Source organism: Microtus oregoni, unplaced genomic scaffold, assembly GCF_018167655.1.
Source record: "Microtus oregoni isolate MIOR12 unplaced genomic scaffold, Mior012 000019F_ref0000042, whole genome shotgun sequence".
NCBI lineage: Eukaryota > Metazoa > Chordata > Mammalia > Rodentia > Cricetidae > Microtus > Microtus oregoni.
The window spans coordinates 11,651,867-11,657,866 of record NW_024543078.1 but is presented as its reverse complement, the minus strand read 5'-3'; positions in this window follow the sequence as shown (position 1 = coordinate 11,657,866).

Here is a 6,000-nt window from a genome sequence, read left to right as displayed (position 1 = left end):
TCTAAACTTGCAGAAATATTTCAGGATACAAACGAGAATCCTTCCGCATTCCTTGACCGTCTCACCAAAGCTATGCTACAGTTCACAAACATGGATCCAGAATCCAACGAGGGCAGACAGCTCCTGATGTCCCACTTTGTCAACCAGTCCTACTCAGACATCAAGGCGAAGCTCAGACGTTTGGAGAAGGGTCCCTTAACTCCACAGGCACAGATCCTGGAGATGGCCTTCAAGATCTACCACTCAAGGAATGACAAGGCCAGAAATCATTGCCACGTGATCACCGCACCCGCCAGGCCAGCCGAGGTGATGGACTCCACTGCCCGCCCTCCGCGCGCGGCTCCCCCGCCCCCCGGCCCATGCTTCAAGTGTGGTAAGACAGGTCACTGGTCAAAGGCGTGCCCCAATCCCCATCGCAACCCAAGGGGCCCCTGCCCAAGGTGTCATAGGGAGGGTCATTGGTCCACAGACTGCCCTCGTGCATTTGGTGACGCTGGGGCAGCCGCCCCAGAGGACCCCCAGGTTGACCTATTGGGTCTGGCTCTGGAAGACTGAAGGTTCCCGGGCTCCTCCACCGACAACCCGACTGCTACGCCCATCTGCAACCAGGAGCCGCGGGTACTTCTTACAGTGTCGGGACGCCTCATCTCCTTTCTCTTGGACACCGGAGCAACATATTCGGTTCTAAGGGAATTTTGGGGGCCAACCTCCCCCTCATGTTCCCCTATTGTCGGGGTAGGGGGACAGCCTTATCTACCTCTCCAAACTCCACCTCTCAGTTGCATATTTAAAGGTATCTTTCTCACTCATTCATTTCTAGTTCTACCAACCTGTCCAGTCCCACTCTTGGGAAGGGATCTTCTGACCAAGCTGGGAGCTTCCATTTCTTTTGCGCCCCCCACCCGTTTCGTTTCAGATCCGTCGGTGACACAGCTGCTGCTTCTCCTGGCTCCGCGACCCTCTGATACTAACATGTCTTTTCCCCTCCCAGCTTCCCAGGTGGACCCTCTCGTGTGGGACATCCAAAACCCAGCTGTCGCTAAACACCACACCCCCCCCGTTGTTATTCAGTTAAAAAACCCTACTGGGTATATCACCCAAGCCCAGTACTCGCTTCCTTCCCAAAGCCTCAAAGGACTAAAACCTATAATCTCTGATCTCTTGAGGAAGGGGCTGCTTCGCCCCACCTCATCCCCCTTTAACACTCCTATACTGGCTGTCAAAAAATCTAACGGAACTTATCGTTTGGTTCAGGACCTCCAGCTCATTAATTCTGCTGTCGTTCCCTTACACCCAGTGGTACCCAATCCTCTCACACTTCTGTCTAACATTCCTTCAGGGACCTCCCACTTCTCAGTCTTAGACCTAAAGGATGCCTTTTTCTCTATTCCTCTCAGCCCTCAGTCTCAGAACATCTTTGCCTTCACCTGGACAGATACTGATACTAATTTCTCCACACAACTAACCTGGACCGTCCTGCCTCAGGGATTTAGGGACAGCCCACACCTCTTTGGCCAGGCTCTGGCCTCTGATCTGCTCTCACTGTCCCTCCTTAAATCAAAACTGGTACTCTATGTCGATGAGATCCTGCTATGTAACCCCTCTTTGGAGACTAGCAGGACTGACACCGCCACCTTATTAAATTTTTTATCCAAAAAGGGCTACAGAGTCTCGCCTTCGAAGACTCAATTGTCCACCACTCAGGTAACGTATTTGGGGTTAACTATAACCCCAACACAAAAGGCTATCACCTTAAACAGAAAGAGACTAATTCAATCTCTTACAGTTCCCTCCACCAAAGAAGAGGTTCTGTCATTCCTGGGAGTGGCCGGTTTCCTGCGATCCTGGATTCCCTCATTCTCTCTCCTCACCCGCCCCCTATACGAAGCAGCCCTTGGCTCTATGCATGAGCCCCTGCTTCACCCCATCACCAAACCTTTCCGGAGACTCCAACAGGCCCTTACTCAGGCCCCAGCTCTCCATCTTCCGGATTTAACCCGCCCTTTTTCTCTTTACATAGCAGAAAAAGAGGGCTATGCCCTGGGAGTTCTAGGCCATCAACTGGGACCTTCCTTCGCACCTGTAGCTTACCTGTCAAAGAAGATGGACCTCACCACTCGGGGCTGGGCACCCTGCATACGGGCCTTGTCAGCTGTGGAACTTCTTATTCGTGAGTCAAAAAAGCTAACCTTCGGAGCACCTACTACGGTTTTCTCTCATCATAATTTGTCTAACCTCTTAACTTACAAAGGCCTACAGACCCTACCTCCTTCTCGAGTTCTTTTGCTTCAGGTGGCGCTGGTGGAAGACACTAGTCTCACATTCCAGTGCTGCCTACCTCTCAACATTTCAAATCTTCTACCTCAACCTGTTGCTAATGATTCCCCATCCCATTCCTGCATTGAGGTCCTAGAGGACCTACTGCCCCACCCCTCACATATACAGGAGGGCAGTCTGCCCCAGGCCACCCACACCTGGTACACGGACGGCAGCTCCTTTCTATGTGGCGGGACACGCAGGGCAGGTTATGCCATAGTGTCAGACACAGAGATAGTCGAGGCAAAGCCACTCCCTGCTCATACTACTAACCAGCAGGCTGAGCTGATAGCCCTCACCCGTGCCTTCCAGTTAGCCGCCGGACAATCTTTAAATGTCTACACAGATTCTAAATATGCTTTTCATATCCTGTTGTCCCACGCGGCCATCTGGAAGGAACACGGGCTTCTCACAGCAAAGGGAGGGTCTATTACCAACTCAGAGCATATTATGGACTTGCTAAGGGCCTCCTATCTACCTAAAGCTATAGAAATTGTTCACTGTCGGTCTCATCAGTCTGACAGTTCTATTGTTTCCAAGGGAAATAATCGGGCTGACAGAGCAGCTAAGACAGCAGCTCTTAGCTCAGACCTGCCTCAGTTACCTCAGGGAGTCCTTACAGCACAGCCTACAACCTCACAGACACCTCCTAGCACTCAACAGATCCTGTCCTACCTGCACCAGCTTTTTCATCCTAATGAAAAAGCTCTGCTTCATTTTGTAAAAACACATATCAAACCCACGCCTGAGGACATCAGGTTTCTAAAAGCCACCACTGCCTCCTGTCAGATCTGCCAAAGGTCAGATCCCAGGACTAAATGTCGTAGCTTCCCTTTCCCTACCCACCAAGCAAGGGGCTCCCTTCCGGGAACTGATTGGCAGCTGGATTTTACTCATATGCCCACAGTCAGGAGGATTAAATATCTCCTGGTTCTGGTGGATACAATGTCTGGGTGGGTTGAAGCCTTCCCCACCTCTAACAAGAGGGCCCAGACAGTCTCTGATATTCTCCTCCGAGAGATTATTCCTCGGTTTGGATTCCCAACTTCTCTCCAGTCAGATAACGGTCCAGAGTTTACTTCTCAGATTTCTCAAAATCTGTCTAAAGCGCTCGGGATCCCCTGGAATTTTCATATACCGTACCATCCTCAGTCGTCAGGTAAGGTAGAATGAACTAACCGCTCTTTAAAGGAAGCCCTCATTAAGATGTCACAAGAACTCCACCTCGACTGGGTAAGGCTCCTGCCTTTGGCTCTTTTCCGACTCCGAGCCCTTCCAAGGGGCCCCCTCCTCATCTCACCCCTTTGAACTCATGTATGGGCGGCCGGTCTTAACCCCCGGCTTCTCATCGGAGATCTCCCCCCTCCCTGACCACCTGCTCACTCCCCTCCTGTTCCACTTGCGCTCACTACTATGGGACTTCACAGATCACTCACTACCTCGACCATGTGCTAATACATGTCCGCCGCCAGTTAAAATAGGGGATGAGGTATTGCTCTCACCCCCAGGCCAGCGCCCTTCACCCCTTTCCCCTGGATGGCAGGGCCCTTTCGGGGTGGTTCTTTTAACTCCCACAGCTGCCAAGCTTGGAGGAATTCCTCATTGGATTCACCTGTCACATCTTAAACCGTTTATCTCCACAGCTCAAGATAATCCTTCATACACGGTGACTCAAACCGGACCCTGTACTCTTGAGTTCCAAAGGACGCCGGATTCAGCCCCCCTACTACAGTCTAAGGACAACAATGGTCCCGATCCGTCGCTGTGTTAACACACCCTCCCTTCTTTAAATTCATAAATAACCGTCTAGCTGTCGTTACAGGTACCCCCATCAAATACGAAGGCAAGTGGTAAGCAGATTCTCCTCTACAAAGCTCTTTTACGTAACAGGCCAGCCACTGACTGCAGCAGTGGCCCCTGAAATGTTAAGAGATGTATGGTTAGAATCTATTTCTTTTAAGACAGTTTCCTTAAGCTCCGGGATACCAGCCCAATGGATCAAGCACAAAGGAATAAGTATCACTTAATTTTTTTATCATTTCTTAACCCCGGACATCCTAAGACCCTCTCCCCCCCCTTCACCCCAGCTCCCCAAAAATTCCCCCCCTTCTTTTAATTTTTTTCTTTTACTAATGCAACTTTTGCCTTCCAGCATCTTAATGATGACCCAGCTACTCAGGAAAAGCCACACAGATTTCTTCAATCAGTCGCCTCAGACGACAGCCAGGACTTCGAACATCAGTGACCGACTACACCAGCCAGCAACCCTGGACATCAGTGACCAACTACACCAGCGACCGCAAACGCCAATGGGACATTGCCAAGATAATCGGACATTCCCTGGACCCCTCAACGCCCAAAGTCAGCAGGAAGCAGCCATGAGAGACTGGACTACGCCCCCATTCCCTACCCTTTAAGGTCCCCCAATTTTTTTTAATCAAACCAAAAGGGTGAAATGTTGTTCCCTTGCAACACTACAACTCCCAGCATCCCTCTGGACTCCAGCACACGCAAGCGCGGGACACATTTCCCAGAAGCCTTTGCATCCTCTGTTAAAAGCAAGAACAAGCCACGAGTTCGGCCCTTCTTGTCCCTTCCCTTTGTCCCTTCCTTTCACTTTTCCTAGTGTGTTTTCCCCTCCCATTAAAAGTGTACCACGTGGGACTGCCGCGTGTCTGTGTCTTTCCTCGTGTAACCCTCGTCTAACCCACAGGAATTAAGAACAACATACCTCCCATTTTCTCTTCTATCAGATTCAATGTGGTTGGATTTATATTGAAGTCTTTGGTCCATTTGGACTTAAGTTTTATGCATGGGGATGGATATGGATCTATTTGCATTCTTCTACATTCACTTATGCCAGCACCATTTGCTGAAGATGCTTTCTTTTTTTTCATTGTATAATTTTGGCTTCTGTGTTAAAAATCAGGTGTTCATAGGAGTTTGGATTAATATCCAGGTTTTTGATTCTATTTCATTGGTCAACTGTTTGTTTTTATGCCAATACCAGGCTGTTTTCAGTACTGTAGCTCTATAATAGAACTTGCTGTCAGGGATGGTGATGCCTCCAGAAGTTGTTTTGGAATCCTGTTTTTTGTTTGTTTGTTTGTTTGTTTTTTCATATGAAGTTGAGTATTGTTCTCTAAAGGTCTGTGAAGAATTGTGTTTGGATTTTGATGGGGGTTGCATTGACTCAATCGATTGCTTTTGGTAGGATTGCCATTTTTATTATGTTGATCCTACCTACCCAAGAGCATGGGAGATCTTTCCATTTTCTGGTACCTTCTTCAATTTCTTTCTTCAAAGACTCAAAGTTCTTGTCAAACAGGTCTTTCACTTGTTTGGTTAGTGTTACCCCAAGATACTTTATGTTATTTGTGGCTATTGTGAAAGGTGATGTTTCTCTGATTTCTTTCTCAGCTTCTTTATCATTTATATATAGGAAGGCTCCTGGTTATTTTGAGTTGATCTTGTATTCTGCCACATGAAGGAAGGTAGGAGTTCCCTGTTAGAGTTTTTTGGGATCAGTTATGTATACTATCATATCATCTGCAAATAGTGAAAGTTTGACTTCTTTCTTTCCAATTTGTATCCCCTTGATCTCTTTTTCTTGTCTTATTGCTCTAGCTAGACCTTCAAGAACTTTGTTGAATAGAAAGCCTTGTCTTGTTCCTGATTTTAGTG